Source organism: Mirounga leonina, unplaced genomic scaffold (assembly GCF_011800145.1).
Source record: "Mirounga leonina isolate KUSES-001 unplaced genomic scaffold, KU_Mleo_1.0 Mir_166, whole genome shotgun sequence".
Lineage (NCBI taxonomy): Eukaryota > Metazoa > Chordata > Mammalia > Carnivora > Phocidae > Mirounga > Mirounga leonina.
In genome coordinates, this window is record NW_023270418.1 from 12,625,675 (window position 1) to 12,646,306 (window position 20,632).

A 20,632-nucleotide genomic window follows, 5' to 3' on the forward strand; every position below is an offset into this window, starting at 1 on the left:
AGTGGGCGGGCGGGAAGAGGGTGAAAGTACAAGCAGACTCCCGGCTCAGCAGGCAGCCCAACTCAGGACTCTATCCCAGGACTCTGGGATCAGGACCTGAGCAGAAGGCAGACGCTTAACCCACTGAGCCACCTCGATGCCCCTATCTGTTTGAATTTAGTGGGAACAGTTTCTTTCTTTTTTTTTTTTAAGATTATTATTTATTTATTTGACATAGAGAGAGAGCACAAGCAAGGGGAGTGGCAGGCAAGGGAGAGAGAGAAGCAGGCTCCCCACCAAGCAGGGAGCCCGACGCAGGCTCAATCCCAGGACCCCGGGATCATGACCTGAGCAGAAGGCAGATGCCCAACCAACTGAGCCACTGAGGCGCCCCAGTTTCTTTTTTTTCAAGGAAGAGAAACAGATCTTTGGGCTGCAAAGAGTTACTTGAGTGGGCCTCTCAGCTATGCAAATGTAGGTAGGAGACACTCCTGAACCTTTTTTCCTTTCCAGCTGCCCCTCCCTGAGGCCCAGGTATACGGAACTGAACTCTAGCTGGAGGTAAATTATTTGCATAAGGAGGCCAGGACCTTTGGGAGGGACTAAACAGCAGAAGCTCCCTGCTGGACCCCTCCTGCCTCAGACTTGTAGTTAGGGAGCTCTTTTTGGCTGGCTAGGTCCTCCTTACACCCTCCCAAACCCCCAATGGCAGGAAAGGATACCCAGGGTCTGGAGGGAAACAATGATAAACCCCTAACTTGAGGAAGGAGAGTGTGCTTTGATGCCCCAGGCTCTGTGACAAATTCCAAGGTTTTTCTTTGGAGAAGTATCAGCATCATCTGCTAAGACTGTGGAAGGGCCATTTCCCTCTCTTGACACCTAGATGTGGTACAGTGAGGAACAAGGGCAGTGATGAACACAAGGTAAGTGCAGGAGAACTGGCCTCCTTTGGAAGGAGTAATTTTTGGATTTGGGTGTTGGGGAAAGACCTAAGAGAGGTCTTAGATTTCATGTCTGGGGTGATTTCAAGCAATTGTGACTGCAGTATGAGTTTATGGAGAGTTTCATACTGCTCACACAGAAAATTCATTCTTTCATTTTACAAATACAATTTGATTCTTGAACAACATGGGTTTGAACTGCACAGGTCCACTTATATGTGGATTTTTCTCAATAAATACAGTATAGTACTGTTAATGTATTGCTCTTTTTTGTGATTTTCTTTTTTTTTCAAATTAATTATTTTTAAAGTAATAATCTCTACACCCAACGTGGGGCTCAAACTCATGACCCTGAGATCAAGGGTCATATGCTCTACCAACTGAGTCAGGTAGGCGCCCCTGTGATTTTCTTAACAGTTTTTTTTTTCTATCTTTACTTTTTTGGTAAGAATACACTACGTAATATGTGTAACATACAAAATGTGTGTTCTACCGAGTATGTTATCAGTAAGGCTTCTGGTCAACAGTAGGCTATTAGTAGTTAAGTTTTTGGGGAGTTAAAAGTTATATGCAGATTTTTGACTGCAGTGAGTGAGGGGTCCGCACTCCTAACCCTGGAGTTGTTCAAAGTATTTATTGAATTCCTTTGTATGCCAGGCATGATCTACCCTTTGGGGATAGAGCAGCCAACAAAACAGACCAAAAATTCTGCTGCCAGGGAGCTTACCTTTGTGGGGAAGAGGGGACCGAAAAAATCTATACCATAGTAGCTTTGATGGCGGTAAGTCCTAAGGATAAAAATAAAAACAGGGAGTTTGGGGCACCTGGCTGGCTCAGTCAGAAGAGCATGTGACTCTTTTTTTTTTTTTTTTGAGATTTTATTTATTTATTTGACAGAGAGAGACACAGCGAGAGAGGGAACACAAGCAGGGGGAGTGGGAGAGGGAGAAGCAGGCCTCCCGCGGAGCAGGGAGCCCGATGCGGGGCTCGATCCCAGGACCCTGAGATCATGACCTGAGCTGAAGGCAGATGCTCAACGACTGAGCCACCCAGGCACCCCGAGCATGTGACTCTTGATCTCAGGGTCATGAATTTGAGACCCACATTGGATGTAGAGATAATAAATAAATAAGTAAATAAGCAAATAAACTAAAAAAACAAAAACAAAAACCCAGGGCATTTATGTGTATGTATAGGTGGTTATCACTGAGGAGACATTTGGGTAAGGACCTGAGGAGGAAGAGTGACTAAAGTCCTTGAGTATACAGTAAGGACACAAAAAGTAGGAGGCATGTTCCTTGTGGACCAGTTCTATGCAAGATCTTACAGACCATTTTAGGTCCGTTGTCAGGTTTTTAGCTTTTATTCTGAATGAAATTGGAAGTTATTGGAAGGAACACTTAAACAATACAGAAAAGTGCAAAGAAGAAAATAGATAGCTCCCATACCCAAAGCCAGTGGCTTTTTTGATCATGTCGTGTCCCTCCTTATTCAGTAGCTTCCATTGCAGGTAGAATAAGGTCGAAAATCCTAATCTGGCCTTTGCTTCTTCCTCTACCTTCATCTGCTTGGATTTATCCTCTCACTCTAAGAACTTTCACTTTCTCAAAATTTCTACTCTCTATTGCCTTTTTCTACATGGCTTTTGCATATATCTTTTCTTTTGTCTCAAGTGTTCTCTGCTTGGGCTACTTTCCACACACCTTTATCTCAACCTTTTTTTTTTTTTTTTGAGATTTTATTTGACAGAGAGACACAGCGAGAGAGGGAACACAAGCAGGGGGAGTGGGAGAGGGAGAAGCAGGCTTCCCGCGGAGCAGGGAGTCTGATGTGGGGCTCAACCCCAGGACCCTGGGCCTGGGATCATGACCTGAGCCGAAGGCAGACGCTCAACGACTGAGCCACCCAGGTGCCCCTCAGATCTCAACTTTCATTTACTCATTCAGCCTGTGTAGTGTAGTTGCACAAGTCCCATGCTTCAAGGGCCCCCATGATGGGTTCAATCCTCTACTGTTACCATCTTGAAATCCTTCATGATTTTGAACAAGGCACCCCACCTTTTCATTTTTCAGTGGGCCTCGAATGTAGCTGGTCCTGTTGATCAGCTGCTACGTACCGCTGTCTTGGAGCTGGGGATACAATGGTGTCCAAAAAGATGTGCTTTCTACTTTTGCAGAGCTTTCAGATTGGTAGTAGAGGTAGGCATGAATCAAACAACAGAAAACAAACAACTGAGGAAACAGAAACTGAGAAAAATGCTACCCATGAAGGATATATGGGGATGTGGATTAGAGAAGTCAGGAGGTTCTTTCTGAGGAAGTAAGCCCTTCGTTAAGTCCTGGAGAGTGAGAAATGAATGAGGTTTTTTATGGCTTCCCCCCCTTCTCATTTGATTAGGGTCTACCTTCTCATTGCAGGCTGGGCTCTTTTTTTATAATGCTTATTAATATTATAATTAGTTATTTGTATAATAACCAACTTTCTAGAGAGAGTATAAACTCATAGGGTGTCTCCCTTTTCCTTGTATCCTCAGATTATAGTCCAATGTCTGGTACACAGTATTTAAGTAGTAATTCTGAATGAAAAGATTTTTTTCTAAAGATCTTATTTATTGGAGAGAGCGAGAGCACGCACGAGGGGGGATGGGCAGAGGGAGAGTGAGTGGGAGAAGCAGACTCCCCACTGAACAGGGACCCAGAGGCAGGGCTCCATCCCAAAGCCCTGGGATCATGACCTGAGCCGAAGGCAGAAGCTTAACCCACTGAGCCACCCAGGCACCCCCTGAATGAAAAGATTATTGAGTTTTTTGGTTATCATCTTTTTACACACAATTAACTTTTTCATATACAATTTAGTAGTCTGCATTTTTAAAAAGAACACTGAAATTTTTCCATTGTTTTTTCTTACAAACTTCATAAAATGGCTAAGTCAGGGGCTTTGAAAAGCTATCTGGATGTTGGCGTTCCGAATGGATTGGAGAGGTAAGAGATTGCAAGTAAAGAAATTAAGCTAAGAGACAATAGGTATAAAGTGGAGGAGGACTTGAATTTATAGTGTTTATTGACTCATTTAGCAGCATTTACTAAAGACAACTATAAATCAGGCACTGTAAGTGCTGGCAATGCAATTGTTAAAAAAAAAAAAAAGAAGAAGAAGACAGAATCCCCTCCTGGAACTTACAGTACAGTGAAGAGCAATGTCAGGGATAGAAAGGAAAAAAAATCCTCCTCCTTTTCAGCTTTTCCATAAATGTAGTAATGCCACAAAATAGGGAGAATTGAAGCCTCTTACTAAAAGTGATCCAGAGAAATATTTAGCAAAAGTTCTGGAAATTCGAAGTTCTAGTGGAATAGTTCCCTTGTTTCACTAAGATTTTTTTTTTTATTGTAACTTTCTCCTGTGAATAGTGTTTTTATCCTTTTTTGGTTCTTTTAACTATTGCTTTTTTAAAAAATCAAAAGTAACTAAATACTAAGTAAAAAGGAATGGCTAATAGGCTGCTATCTCTCTGAGAGACAGTCATTGTTTTGTTTTTCTATTTTGGAAGCCTTTTCAACTGGTTATCCTCCCTAACTTGAAGAAAACAACTGTCATTCGAAAATACTTCCAACTGCTTCAGGGCGTACTATCCTCTTCTCTTTTTAAAAGGCATTCTCAAAAATACTCCTCTCCATTTGAAAAGCAGCAGGGAATAAATGTGTAGTATTAAATATGCAGCAATTTGCCACTCCCTTTGCCCTCCCCCAGTTACTGCAATAGAAAATGTCTGGGGATAAACACATATGTGGTAGAGTCAAACCTCCTAGTGAAGATGATGAAAGGAACAAAGAAAGGACACTTCCTTAGAGAAAGGTGTTCAGTCCTCCCCTCCCCCCATTAAACATTGATTAAGAACAAAAGGAAATAAGTATTTAAAAAATCAACTCTCAATGATAGGTACTAGAAGGTCAGCGGTTTCTTAGGGAAAAGAAGGGGACAGGGCGTGCAGACCAGGGCTTTGCTGTATAATCTTGGGCAGGTCACATAAGCATCTTTGAAGCCCTGTCCTAGCTTAAGAGTTTGGACCAAGGATCTCTTAAGTTTCTTTCATCTCTAAAATTCTATAGTTCTGTGATTACGTTGAGATGGGCCATTCTGTTGATTTCCTAGTCTCCAGGAGAGAGGTAACTAGTCTCTGGGAGTGGAACTAGATGGAGAGTTATCAATGCAGAGGTGGGTATAATTCACAATTACGGGGTTTGGGACCTTAGAGATGCTCTTGGAAAATGTGCAAGAAGGCCTTTTCCCCGTTCTTTAACCCGATTTTACAATTCTCTTGACTCTTTGGGATGGGGGAGCGGGAAGGACCTATTTTAGACCTGGACTGTTCACTTGACCAAGCATTTCCCCTTTCCTTATTTTTGGACCCTTAAAAAAACAAACAAACAAAAAAACCCCAAGTCGCCAAGAAACAGATCCTAAAGGGGTGGAAGGGGAAATTGTGATTACCGCATCTCGAACGGCCTGTAAAATCCCGCTTCCTCATTTTAATCCTTTCTTTGGGGGGTTAGGATCTTTTTTTAAATGTGTATTTTTGTCGGAGGGGGCCTAGAGTGAGGTTCAGAACAGCAGAGGGGGCGCTAACGGATGCTGCTTCTGCGGGCGGGCGGGCGCTCCGGGTCGGTCCACGCCGGCCGCCAGGCGGGCTCGGAGCTACAAGGGCGCGGCTGCGGGCGGGCCCCGGGGAGGGGCTTCGCGGAGGCGCCGCGGCCCGAGGCGAGCGGGGCCGCCCGGGCTCGGCGCGCAGCGCGGCCCGGCGGGCGGTGGCGCTGCGGAGGCGGCGGCCGAGGCCGGCGGGCGCGGAGGAGGGGCCCGAGACTGGGGCGACCGGCGGCAGCTGCCTCCGTGACGACTGCCGGCAGCGCGGCGGCCTGAGGAGACCGAGCCGCGGGCCCCGGCGTCGCTGCCTCTCCTGGCTGTCTCCTTCTCCTCCTCTCGCGGCAGGGGCGGCAGGAATGGGCCCCAGCCGCCGCGGGCCCCGCACCCTGCGCCGCCCGTAGGCCCCAGCAGTCGAAGGCCGGCCGGCCGGCCTCTCGCCACCCCTCGCCCCAGCCCTGTCGTCCCCACCCCAAATCCCCGGGAAGGAAGATGAGGGAGACGGGCCCGGCGCTCAGCAGCCAGAGAAGCAGCAGCAGCAGCAGCAGCAGCGGTCGGGGGAGGGTGTTTCGCCGTTTCCTCTCAGCCGCCAGGACAAGATGGCAGCGGCCGCGGAGAGGGGCTGAGCCCGGGCTGGGTGGTGCCGCCTGCTGAAGCGCCTGGCTCCCTGTCCCCGGCACGGCCCCGCACCCCACTCCGGACATGCTCAGGGCCGCGGCCGCCCGAAGAGGGGAGAGCTCAGGCCTCTAGGAAGGTAAGGGAGGAGGGCGAGGGGCGAGGGGCGCCCCCAGCCCAGGGTGGGGGGACTAGCTGCGTTCTCGGGGCTTCCGGGCCCCTCAGCCGGACCCCGGCCGGGCCCAACCCCTCCGGAGCGGCCCGCACCCGTCGCGCGTCCTGCATCCCCGGCAGGTCCCCTGCGCTCCGGTGCTCCGCGTTTCCGCCGGGGCTCCCCGCCGGGTGGCGGGTCCGGGGGCCGCTCGGGGCCGGAGGCCGCCGGACGCGGGGGCCGCGCGTGGTTGGTGCGAGCGGTGGCGCAGCCTCCGGGAAGCCGCGCTGGGGCCGGCCTGGGCGGCCCGGCCTTCCCCTGCCAGGGTTGCGCAACGGCTCTTCCCAGCAACCGAAGTTTTGTTTAGTCCCACAGGGGGCCTCTTTCCCCACCGCAACCCTAGGCCGTAACTACGGAGACCTCTTGTCTTTCATTAAGCGGAGCAAACACAAACACGCGCGCACGCACGCAACTTGAGCGCCCCAGCCGATGGCTGCGTCCCTGGCTTTGTGGCCCAGTCACCAGCGTCGCCGAGCGGCCGCTTAGAGGGTGTCAACTCTGGAGACGTGAGTGCGTGTTGATTGTTGGGGAGGAGAAATGTGACCCGCCGCTCCGCGTCCCCTGCCGCGGCGGGAGGAAGGCGTGGCGGCCGCGCGGCGGGGCTGTTGCCGGCTTCTCTCGTTACGGTGGCGGCCGCCCGCTTCCCTTCCCTTCGTGGAGAACTCTCGGAAAGACTTCGGATGGGAATGTCTGTTTTCCTGTCGGGAGGGAGACGGCTGTTTTAAAATGGTATGTGGCTCTCAGCGAAGCCTGTTTCCCAATCTTATCTGGGCTTGAGGAATTGCGCTGAAGGGTGTGTGCTTAAATTACCTTGGACCTGTTACAGAGTAGTCATAACACGTTCAGTCCTTGAACTGTGTTTTCACAACCTCTTGCTGCCCTGTTAGAATTTATTTTTCCACCTGTCAGGTCGCTGCTTCTAATTATAAGGCTCTTCTGTTAGCAACAGTGAAGTTTTTCAGATAATCGTCAGGTTTACAGGGAAAGCTCATGGTTGATTCTGTTGTCAGCTTTGATGTCTCCCTGGTCCTGGGCCGGGAAAGTTAGCTGGTAAACCGGCCTGTGCTTGTGCTTTTGTGTACCTTGTAGTAGTTTGGAGATCGGTTGAATCTCCACCCCCTCCCCCCCCCGCCCTTTTTAGGGATTTGCTTGTTAGCTGTAGCTTCTGGCGTGGAATCACTTATATTCACACCATTTCAATTTATTTCAAAGTTAATTTCTAGGGGCGGCCGGGTGGCTCAGTCGTTAAGCGTCTGCCTTCGGCTCAGGTCATGGTCCCAGGGTCCTGGGATCGAGCCCGGGATCGGGCTCCAGCCCCGCGTCGGGCTCCCTGCTCCGCGGGAAGCCTGCTTCTCCCTCTCCCGCTCCTCCCTGCTTGTGTTCCTGCTCTCGCTCTCTCTCTCTCTGTGTCAAATAAATCAATAAAATCTTAAAAAAAAGAAGTTTTAATTTCTTGGTGCCTTAAAATTTTTAAGAGGTGCCCTTTTTGATCAGATTTTTGTTGAAAACTTTTGGAGCAGGATCGGTGGGCTTTGTTTGTTACCCAGCTAAAACATTTTAATCCTACATTCTCCTTTAATTTTTCAGAAGCTGGGCAAGCCTCACCATATGTTTGATAAGTCTAGATTCTGCTTATGTTTGCAAGTGCAGTGCTAATTTTATACAGTGAGCTATGATAAGGTTTTGATAGGTCATGATTAAACTTAGTATTAAGCTTAGTAAACTTATTCAACAAAATCAAACTGACCTTTTTCAAAAATTATTTTTTATAGTTTTATTGGCTACCTTATGCCTTCATGCCACTTAACAGTAATTGAAATGTAACCAACCCAGATAAAGTACTTTTAAATTAAGGTTTTCTTGGTATATTTATGGGTCCATTCATAAAATGTAGACAACTCTTATTTATAAAATATAATGCTCAACCTGTTTGAGGTTTATTTTTCTTTTACTTTTGAAACTTACTTGATTTTAATTTGTGTTAAGGTAGAAGTGTGTTGAAATATTTGAGATTGTGCACATTTCACTGTGGAGTTTTTTTTGTACTTACCGTAAAATTGAATAACAATTTGTTCCTGAAGTTTTTTCTACTCTAGGGAATATATTTTCTAAAAAAGATTTTTTTTTTTGTAGAGAGCCTTAGATTAAAACTATGTTTTAAAAAGGTAAGATGAGCTTGAAATCTAGAACAGAACCAGTCATTAAATATTTCAAATTTATATTTGGACATTGCTGACTACAGTAGCTAAACACATATTAGGCAAGCAGATCATAACGTGGTGAGCCAGTCTTCGTTTATTGTCATAATACCTTTTCCATTGAACTAGTCATTATCTTGCTTATGAACCAGTCATTGGCTTCTGGGCATGGAGTTTTAGAGTCACATAAAAGTAGATGGTTTTTATGAGATAATTCTTCTTGTAAACATGCTTGGAAAGAAGCTTCAGATCATACTATTTTAATTTTTTGGATGTTCTGTCATGGAGCACATAAAATAAGGTGCAAATTACAGAGGTAGGCTACTGTAGCTAGTATGGCAGAGCACTAAGTATTATTTGTTTATTGTAAGATATTGAAAGCTTTTTTTCCCCTTGCAACTTAAAATAGCAACAGCTGTCAAATGAACTTTCTGATTGAGCTTTTGTTTTAAATATTTGGTACATGAACATCGATGGCATTTATAGGTAGGAAAGAGAAAATGTGGATTTCAGAATGCTGAAATACTGTTTCCTAAACCTGTTTCACATCAGTTAAATGGAATACTTGGTTACATGTTATTTTCCATTGGAGTGTTAGAGTGACTTATTCTGGTGACTTTTGAAGTTTTCTGTGTTCTCTCTGCAGCGGTTCACCAAAGGTGGTGATATGGTAGATTAGAACTGCGTTATTGGTAGTTAATTAAAAGGCATAAGTAATGTAGTTTCCATTGCATTCCATTTATGTTTGAGTTTGGAGATAAAGATGTCATGGCAATATTTAGATTTAAGTGTGTTCTAAGGAACTTTGAAGTTCTCTGTATTGGAAATATCCCTCCAGAGTTACTCTTGCCTCTTAACTATTAGAGGACACAAAATAAGTTGCTATATGATTATATTGTTGCTGCCAAAAGAAATGTTCATGTAAAAATTTCTGGGTTTGCAGCTGTCCTAATTTTCTAATGTCTGAAGTTGAGACTTCCAGTGTGGTATGTTTATCTTAGAGGTTACTTCTGATAAACTACTAGAATTTTGTTAAAATGGAAGACTCTACCAGTCTATTTTATTACTTCTTTAAAGGTGTCCCTACTTGCCCCCCTGCCAACTTGCTGAAAGCTTTGTTATGGTAACCCTTTCTATATGATACAAATGTAAGTCTAAAGGAATTATTTAAAATGTGTTTATTGGTTCTGGATCCAGCTGCTTAAAAAATAACTTGTCTAGTATCTTTGAACACTTAAGTTGAATAGGAGTATATATTTGGAGTCGAAGTTTTTTTGTTTTTGTTTTAGATTTTATTTTATTTATTTATTTGAGAGAGAGAACGAGAACAGGGGCGAGAGGCAGAGGCAGAGGGAGAAGGAGGCTCCCCGCTGAGCAGGGAGCCCGATGCGGGACTCCGTCCCTAGACCGTGGGATCATGACCTGAGCGGAAGGCAGACACTTAACTGAGCCACCCAGGCACCCTAGGAGTCGAAGTTTGGAATCAGTGTAAGTTTTCAGGGTAGCCAATGCACTTACATGGCTGACCTAAGGAAACACAGTCCACTTCTTTTGGTTGGATTAAGAGTGATTTGGGGAAAGAAAAAAAGTGGGGAGAAACAACTTAGTATTAGTGTGTTGCTTCTGTAGTTTTGTCATAGCTGTTCTTTTGGACCTTATCTTAATCACTGTTAGGACCAAGCTAGAATCGATACTTGGAAATGTATGTTACACATTTTACCTAAATGTTTGTCAGATTAGACCTTGACCTATTTGGCAGATCAGGCTGCTCTCCTCAGTTGATACTTGGGCCATATGTCACTACACAAAGGCAACATATTGTCTGGATTCTGAGGCATGTGCTGTTATGCTGGGAACCTAGAGCCTCTGCTGTTAGCACTTGTGTGGAAATTTAACAAAACTGGTTGAGTATTGGAAATACTGTATTTTTAGGGATGGCATTTGTGGCTTGAGGACAATTAAGTCAGTAAACTGATTTATCTTTTGTATTTAGTAGTTATGGCCAAGTCAGTACTTTAGAAAGTTATCTTTTTCCAACAGGAAGTCTTTGAACGGAAACAAACCAAGGACAATATGTTTTACCTTAAATATATTTTGTTCCTTTGACCCAAACAATTTAATTTTCTAAGAGAGTAGAATTTTTCCTTTGGGGGAAGACTTGAGTGGGAGGGAAGCTAGTGGACAGGTAAGGTAGAGGAAGCTGGGCCCTGAGTTGGGGGAATAGGTTGATTTAATTGAATTTGGGAGACTTAGAAATCTGTTTTGACTTAAATGTTCAATTTGCTAGAAACCAGAGTTCACTTAGTTATAAAATCAGTGAAATATGTGGTAGCTTGGGTGAAAGATTAAGAATACACCGTAACACCTGTTAAAAGATGAGAGTTGTGAAGTAATATCTGTGTATCATCCCTGACCAGTTTTTTTATTTTTTAAGATTTTATTTATTTATTCGTAAGAGACAGAGATGGAGAGAGGCAGAGGGAGAAGCAGGCTCCCCGCCGAGCAGGGAGCCCAATGCAGGGCTCGATCCCAGGACCCTGGGATCATGACCTGAGCCGAAGGCAGACGCTTAACCATCTGAGCCACCCAGGTGCCCATCCCTGACCAGTTTTTAAAAACCACTTACCCACCCTTCCTTTTTGTGTCTTTTATTTCTTCAATCAAAACTACTTTTCCTTAATGTAGAATTTACAGAAGATAAACTTCCTGTACAATTACAAAAATCTTATGTTAAATGCCTAATTTGAAATCAGAAGTGTGAAGAGCACAGAACATATTATTGCCATTAAAATGAGCTTGATATATAGGAATAACTTTTTTTTTTTTTAGTTTTTAGAGATGCTTAAAAATAAACTAAGGTGCATAATAAATGAATGTAGGTTTTTCAAACTGAATTAAAACCCAATTTTTCTGTTATCTGTCACTCAGTCCATTTTTACTTTATGATATTAACATCTCTTCTTTTAAAAATTAGATTTCCAAATACGCTTTTCATGTTGCATTTTCTTTGCTGCTTTGCCTTTTTGTTTTTTAAATAAAAAGATTATACCTTTTGAATATAATTTGAATATAATTTGAATATAATTATACTTCTTTTGAAGTGGAGATTTAGAGAAGAATAATAAAGTACGTTGTTCCTTTGAGCTGTACTTTATCCTAGGTAAGGATCCAAATTGCGAAAGACCAATTCTTGGTCTCACTGAAAATAAAGGATTGCCAGAGGTGGTCAGATAAATTGTTTTATTTTGCATATTGTTAATACTGGAGCATCTTTTCTAATTGGAAAAAAAATTATTTAGATTTGATATTGAAATAATTAGATGAACAGAATGAGTCATTCCCTCCCCCCTTTAGAATTTTGTAGCTATTTATTATGAATTACATTTGGTTACATATGGCTTGCAAAGAACATTGCCTTTATAGAATTTGATAGAAACTATAAAACTGGCTGCATTTGACTATCCAGTTAAAGATGATCCCCTATTTACCATGGTTGACTTAGGATTTCTCGACTTTACCATGGTGTGAAAGTCATACACATTCAGTACTTGGAAGTTTGAATTTTGATCTTTTCCCAGGTTAGCAGTGTGGGGTCTGATACTCTTCCTTTTTTTTTTTTTTTTTAGATTTTATTTATTTATTTGATGGAGAGAAATCACCAGTAGGCAGGCAGGCAGAGGGAGAGGGAGAAGCAGGCTCCCTGCTGAGCACAGAGCCCAATGCGGGGCTCGATCCCAGGTTGTTGGGATCATGACCTGAGCCGAAGGCGGACGCTTAACCGACTGAGCCACCTGGGCACCCCCTGTTACTCTTCCTTTGATGCTGGGCAGAGGCAGCGAGCCACAGTTCCCCATCAGCCATGTGATCATGAGGGTCAATAATGATATACTTAAAGCCATTCTGTACCCACACAGCCATTCCTTTTTTTACTTTCAGTACAGTATTGAATACATTACATGAGATATTTCCACCTTATTATAAAAATAGGCTTTGTGTTAGATGACTTTGCCCAACTCTAGGCTAATGTGTTTTGAGCAGGTTTAAGGTGGACAAGGCTAAGCTATGATGTTCGGTAGGTTAGGTGTATTAAATGCATTTTCAGCTATGATGGGTTTATTGGGATGTAACCCCGTTTAAGTTGAGGAAGATCTGTTTTCCATTTTAGAAATTAAAAAGCGGGGCGCCTGGGTGGCTCAGTTGGTTAAGCGACTGCCTTCGGCTCAGGTCATGATCCTGGAGTCCCGGGATCGAGTCCCACATCGGACTCCCTGCTCAGCGGGGGGTCTGCTTCTCCCTCTGGCCCTCTCCCCTCTTGTGCTCTCTCTCTCATTCTCTCTCTCAAATAAATAAATTAAAATCTTTAAAAAAGAAAAAAAATTAAAAAGCATGTGACTTACTAAAAATGTTTGTTAACTTCAAATTCTTCAGCTTCCCCCTACTTTTGTTGCATATTGTTCATAAATTAAACAAAATATCTTAGTTTTTTTAAACAATGAAATAGTAAACTTTGAAACATTTGCAGAAAATAACTTGCTTAGAAAATATTTCATACCCTATAAAGCGGTGATTTAAAGGCCTAAAGATACCATTTGTGTATATTTTGACTGTGCGTTACCTGTTTAATAATACAATGAGAGTCTTGTAGGTTTGGTAAACTATATGAGTTTAGGTATATAATGTACAGTCTTAAATAGTTAATAAGTTAGATAGAGTGACAACATATTGAAAATTGAACCTGACTTCCTAGAGATATTTCTTTTAAAGTAAAATTTAAATTAATACTTCAGAGGGCTTTACATATGTAATTTATGTCAACTTATATTGAGAGTAAGTAGGGTAAAGTGACATAAAATCACAATGAAAATTGCAGGTTATGAGCTACATAGCCTGTAACTATGATGCTATGCTTCACTACATTCTCAAAACATGTTTTGGGCCAACTTGTAATCAGTTTCACTAGAGACAGTACAAGTGTCTGCAGTATATTAATTGTAGTTTTGTGTTTGTTTTTTTTTTTTTTTCTGACAGAGAGAGAGAGACAGTGAGAGGGGGAGTGGGAAAGTGAGAAGCAGGCTCCCCGCGGAGCACAGAGCCGGATGCGGGGCTCGATCCCAGGACCATGGGATCATGACCTGAGCCAAAAGCAGACACTTAACGACTGAGCCACCCAGGCACCCCATAGTTTTGTGTTTTAAGTTAGATAAGAATAGTATTGGCTTCAAAAATATTAGGTTTTTAATCTGATTACTATGCTTTAAATATTTTTTGTAGCTGGATCACAGACTCTCACCACAATTAAGTGAAATTCTATTATGTTGGGTAAAACAGTGATAAAATATGTGTGTGGGAACTATTTTACCTGGTATATATTTGGGTGTCCGCTAAGTGCAAAGTACTCTGCTATGAATGAAGAGAGTAAGACATGGTTCTTGCTTTGAGCAAATAGTAGGTGAAATTGGCCAAGTACTATAAATTTTCTTTTATACTTGCGTATGTGTACGTGAGCTGGAAAACACTGCCTGAGAAGAACAATGATTTATATATAGCATGTTCAAGTTTTTAAAAACTGTTTATAAAATAGCAGGAATGGTTCAGCTTCTGAAAGTTGTGTATTAATACTTGCTACTCCTTGTAATGTTTAAAGCCAAAAAAAGTCATTTAAAAATATGAAAAAAATTGGAGGCACTTGGGTGGCTCAGTTGGTTAAGGGGCCAACTCTTGGTTTCAGCCGAGGTCATGCTCTCAGGGTCCTGGGATCGAGCCCTGCGTTGGGCTTCGCACTCAGTGGGGAGTCTGCTTGAGGATTTCTTTCCTTCTCCCTATCCCTACCCCTGCTTATACTCGTGCTCTCTCTAAAATAAGTAAATAAATCTTTAAAAAATACGAAAACAGTTCTATGAATTTAATTTCTGTTAAAAGCTTTTCCATCAGTCTAACCAGTTTAATAGTCTAATGGTTTTATAGAGAGATGTTGTGTGTTAATTTAAATCAAGCGGAAGTTCATATTTCTTAAGTATGGTTAATCTAGTTCTTATTCTCATGGTTTTTCCTTTTGGACAGGCACAATTCTTGCATTGCTTGAGAAAATTCTAATAGGTTTGCCTTTCCTAACTATATTACCTTCTAAATTTGGAATGCAGAGCTCTCCAAACCTCATTCCTATGCCAACCAGTGGAAAGAGAATAGAAGGTGAAAAGAAGGTATAGATAGAATTCCATTTTAAGCTACTTTTAAGATTGAAATTGCTAGGTATATCTTATTTGAAAGCACTATACAAAAGGGATGTTATTTGTGTACTTAATTTATGTAAATCAGAAGTACGTTTAATTTGGGGTCCTTTAAGCCGAGTCATGCAAAGGGCAAGTATTACATTGCCTCAGTATAATTGCATATGATACATTCTTAATGAAATTTGACAATTTGGTGACATTTTGATATTTATTATACATGTGTATTTAAAATTGAATTTTGTACGGAAATGTACTTAGGATGTTAGGGATTATAATATAGTTGGTTTTGCCAGTACTTTTGAGTAGAAAACAATTGGGATGTTTGTCTTGTGAGTTGCCCTAAATCCTCAGAGTGTGGCATTTCTGAAAATATTTCTAGTGGCTACTCTGTAACTTCTAAAATCTCTCTTAAGTATCTCACATCTGAAGGTATATCTAGCTTGAAATTGTTTCTTGTTAATCTGGAAGAAAATGATCAATTTATAACCTATTAGGAGGTAACCTAATCCATTACATTTTGGGAAATTTTTACATTTCAAAATATAAAATAGTATCTGAACTGTTGAGGTCAGAGACCATGTCTTAAAGGTTTTTATGGATATAAAGCCTCTAGTAGACATTGGGGAATCAAATATATAATTATCATAAAAGTAATCAAATACAGGCATGCTATGCTCTACCTGTATCCTTTAATCAAAGTATAGTGCCTGGGCGCCTGGGTGGCTCAGTTAAGCGTCTGCCTTCGGCTCAGGTCATGGTCCCAGGGTCCTGGGATTGAGCCCCACATTGGGCTCCCTGCTTAGCGGGAGGCCTGCTTTTCCCTCTCCCACTCCCCCAGCTTGTGTTCCCTCTCTCGCTGTGTCTCTCTCTGTCAAATAAATAAATAAAATATTTTTTAAAAAAAAGTATAGTGCCTTTACTAAGCAGCTTTACAGATACCTGCCCAAGCACTTGAGAATGTGTCATATACACACTTTACCTCTCAAAACCCTACTCTACCCCTCACTTTAATTCTAGCAGATGAGTCTGTTTCCTGTGTAGAAGTCAGTAGGTAACGAACTTCCTCAAGATTTCCAACCCTCTGCCTCTGAATGTAACTTCTACCAGTATACACTTTGTGTTTTCACTCTCTCAAGGACTGAAACATCTCCTTCCCTCCAAGATTATTTCCTATTCTCTCCTGTGGATTTCATCCTGAAATGTGTTTTTCAGCATCTTGAGCCTGTCCAATAACTTAAAGGCTCCCCTACCCCACCTTTTTGGGCCCTTTTTCTTCAGCCTTTAAAAATGATCAGATATCTGCGATCTTAATCAGCCATCTTTTAATTGTGCCTCCTCCAATCTATGGACCGGTCTACCTTTTTATTTCTTCCAAACTTCTTAAATGTGTACTCTAGCTTCTATTTGAAACTGTATTCACTTCTTAGCCCTTGGCAGTATAGTTCTGTCCATGCCACTCCAGTGAAATTACTCCCACTAAGCGCTCCAGTAGTTTCTTTTATTCACAATTTATGTATTCCTCCAGATGATTGCATTTATAGTGTACCCTATTCTTAGCTTTCAGCTCATCTTTTGAAGTATTGAGCTCCATATTTTCCCCCCACAGGTAGCTCAGATTGAATTATCTTATTTCCACATTGTTTCTTTTTCTGTATTTCCTTTTTGGTATCTTCACTCATTTCTATTGGAGTTTATGTTTGAAACTTTATTTTATTTATTTTTTTTAAAGATTTTTATTTATTTGTTTAACACAGAGAGAAAGAGCACAAGTAGACAGAGCAGCAGAAAGAGGGAGAGGGAGAAACAGGCTCTCCGCCGAGCAGGGAGCCTGATGCAGGGCTCGATCCCAGGACCCTGGGACCACGACCTGAGCCGAAGGCAGCCGCTTAACGACTGAGCCACCCAGGCGCCCCGAAACTTTATTTTATTTTTAAAGATTTTATTTTTTAAGTAATCTCTACACCCAGTGTTGCGCTTGAACTCACAATCCCGAGATCAAGAGTCACATGCTCTATGACTGAGCCAGCCAGGCGCCCCTATGTTTGAAACTTTAAATCTTAAAATACTTATTTCTGGTCGATGCATTAAAAAAAACCAGCAAAATTTGCACTTTGCAAAGCAAAATTTGGTAGTATTTACCAAGTTTCCTTTTTGGAAATCCATACTAAGAAAATTAATGTGTAAAAGCTATTTATATGAAAATGTTCGTCACAACTTTATATAAATATAGTGAAAAAATTGGAAAAAGCAGTTCAACAAATTATAGTATGCACACATGGTAGAATATTATGCTGCTATTCAAAATATCCTAGATAGAACATATCTAAGTTATCCTAGAGAGAACAAGTTGGCATATCAAGTTATACATGTACTGTGAGTGTTTGCTTCGGCAGCACATATACTAAAATATACATGTCCTTTGATTGTAAACATACAATAAAACATGTCAGAATGACTAGAAGGAAATAGGTTCTTTTTCCTGAATACTTTGTAATTTATAGTAATTGAATAATTTAAAAATTATTTTCATACTGAAATCCCCCCTCTTCCTGGAGTGAACAATGTGTATCTTTTCATGTTTTTATGGCAAAATAGTTAAATTTCACATATTAGTCTAGACTACCCATATTCTAGCAGTCTGATTCCAGGTAATGGTAATGGCTTAGTGATCATTTTTGTCCTTTCAACTTGCAAGGTTACTATGAACAAATAACATCTTAAGTTTTTTTTCAAAGATTTTATTTATTTGAGAGAGCGAAAGAGAAGGAGCAGGGGGAGGGGAAGAAGCAGACTCCCTGCTGAACAGGGAGCCCCACATGGGTCATGACCTGAGCCAAAGGCAGACGCTTGTCCGACTGAGCCACCCAGGTACCCCTTAAGTGTTAACATTGTTATAAAATAACTGTTTTGGCATATTCATCATGTATAATTGATATGTAATCATTACTTTATATCTGAGATTCTATCTAGCTTCTTATGCAAATGGCAGAAAAATGACGTGAAGTTACTTTTGGCCAGCATGAGATTTTTAGTTATTATCTGAGAATAAATTTATCATCAGTAAACTGTTAACTGTTTTGTGGCCATTTTCAGTCAAATGATTTAACATATTTTTCTTTATTTTATCCCATGGGATCAATAGCTGGCTTTCATTTTTGAACTTAAAATGTGTTAGCTATGCATTTTCAAATGGAATTAAACTTTTGTAATCATCTTTTTATCTTTTTAGTATGTTGATGGCATTTTAAAAAATCTCTTCAGCTGATAGATGTGAATATGATTTTCTTATGGTTGTAATTCTAATACATAGAGCTTTATAGTATCATGTATGGCAGTGTGACTTTTTACACTAAGGTGAAAATTTTTTTTTTTCAGTGTTTCTGTGGAGCTGGTAGTAGAAGAAAGAAATGTTTATGTGACCCTTGCTAAGCCCATATAAATCTGCAGTTTTAGTGCACGGCTTATTACAAGCAACCCAACAATGTGTCATTTAATTTTATTAATTTTTAATTTTTATTTTTTTAAATTAATTTTAAAAAACAGTAATCTCTGTGCCCAATGTGGGGCCCAAACTCTCAACCCTGAGATCAAGAGTTGCATGCTCTACCAACTGAGCCAGCCAGGTGCCCCAACAATGTGTGTCATTTAAAAAAGTTAATGATTAGAGGTAGTCAGAGCCAAACATAAGTAGTTCTAATAGATTTTTTTTTTTTTTTTAAAGATTTTTTATTTATTTATCTGAGAGAGAGAATGGGAGACAGAGAGCATGAGAGGGGGAGGATCAGAGGGAGAGGCAGACTCCCCGCTGAGCAGGGAGTCTGATGCGGGACTCGATCCCGGGACTCCAGGATCATGACCTGAGCCGAAGGCAGTTGCTTAACCAACTGAGCCACCCAGGCGCCCCAGTTCTAATAGATTTTTAAGAATTTAGTATCCTTGCTTTGAGAGTACTCTTTTGAGAAGCTGCTTGTTTTCTTTCTTCAGGTGTTTATGAATTTACATTGTTCTTTAGTTTCTCTCTGGCTTTCTTAGGGAGGCTTGTTGTAAAATCTCTGCCTTGTCCCTTCCTCACATTTGTCATGAGAATAAGAAAGAGATCTTTATTTTTCTTAACATATTTTTATTTCTGTTCCTTCTATTGTTTCTGATTAGACACCATAGAGAATTTCCTGAAGCACAGGATTTCCTGAAGCCATTGTGAGACCCCAGTTCACAAGATATATATGACAGTTAAAATTTGAAACTTAAAAAAGTGTTTTTACATTAGAAAGGTTTTTGAAGGTACTTCACTAAATTTCTAAAAAAAGACATTTATATAAAGTAGCATATCTGGCAACTAAAATATGAGTAGGGAGAGAACATAATTGTAGGAAAAACCCAACAACTTTGAATTTAGCAGTGTAGGTCACCTAAGGGCCATGTAGGTTCTTAACAGAATTTGAAAAGAACAAGTGGCTGACTTTTTTGTTGCAGTTTATTTTTTCAAGCCCTAAAATGTTGTTCATAAATATTTTTCAAAACTAAAAGTACTATAGTCAAGCTTATACTGCTGTCAATATTTGTCTTTTCAGCTTTTCCAAATGCAAAACTGTTATCTGTGTGGGTGTGTGGGGTGGGGAGCAGCTACTGTTCTCACATGACTGGTTTTTAGACTTTTAGTTCTTGTGATATACATTACTCTGGAGTGATAGTTTGATAGTTCTCTTTCAGTTATGAATGTAGAATGTTGTACTATTGGAAGTATAAAATGAGAATATTAAAGTTGTTTATTTAGGATAGCCTGTAATTTTGAAAAGTTTTATAGAACAGGACCTTTGATTTTATGAATGTTCATTTAGAACTTTGAATCATTATTTCTTACAAAGACAGCAGAATGTTTTCCTTTATAATGCTTTGTCAGCAGTGGACATTTGATCAAATTATTAATCTAGGATTCAGCTTCCTTTGTTGATTTCAGAGGTAGATTAAGTTAGGAGGTATTCTGGTAAGGACTTTTATTTTTTGTTTTTAATATTTCATACTCATCTTTGCCTAAAAATTACATTTTTTAATATAAAATAAAAATTTTGTGGTGGTTCTTTTGGGACAGATTTTCTATAAAATAGAAAGTAAGGGGCGGCTGGGTGGCTCAGTCGTTGGGCGTCTGCCTTCGGCTCGGGTCATGATCCCGGGGTCGTGGGATCGAGCCCCACATCGGGCTCCCTGCTCGGTGGGAGGCCTGCTTCTCCCTCTTCTGCTCCCCTTGCTTGTGTTCCTTCTCTCACTTTGTCTCTCTCTGTCAAATAAAATCTTTAAGAAAAAATAAAAATAAAAAAATAAAAGAACATTTCTGTATATATTAAAAAAAAAAAAGTAATTCGTTTGGCTTTCTATTAAGGGAGTTGTTCATAACCCAGAGTTATAGAACTGTTTGCATTTTCTAGCAAGCCATCATACTGGTATTGACAGATACTGTAAGACCAGTTTAAAGAAAAGTTTTCTTTGTGCTTAAGTTTTATAAACTAGATTTGCATTGTTAGCCTTAAAGTTTTCTTTAAGGAAGAGAGTGCTTCGGGTAAACTTTTTATCTTTAGTCAAATTTCCTATCAGTGTTTCATTTCTGGGTTTTTATTTTGTTTTTTAAAATTTAATTAATTTTTTTAAAAATAAGCTCTGTGCCCAATGTAGGGCTTGAACTCACGACCCCGAGATCAAGAGTTGCATGCTCCACTGACTAGGCCAGGAGGCACCCCTGGGGTTTTGATTTTAGATAGCTTTAAAAAATCTAGAGAATTATATGCTTTAGTAAGCGTAGTCCTTAAGTACTGTTAACTCTTTTCTAGC

General features: G+C 41.0%; 1 protein-coding gene across 3 annotated transcripts in view; it reads left to right on the forward strand.

Moving 5' to 3' along the window:
- The first annotated feature begins 5,740 nt into the window (after positions 1 to 5,740).
- The window catches only part of HIPK3 (homeodomain interacting protein kinase 3), a 91,419-nt gene continuing 76,527 nt past the window's right edge, over positions 5,741 to 20,632 (forward strand). The window contains exon 1 of one of the 3 annotated variants that reach the window (XM_035012535.1): positions 5,741 to 6,309. The gene's annotated coding sequence lies outside the window, so the exon portion shown is untranslated. Of the gene's footprint in view, positions 6,310 to 6,675; positions 7,111 to 20,632 lie in introns of those variants that run through there. The other 2 variants (XM_035012538.1, XM_035012536.1) reach the window with 2 other exon arrangements.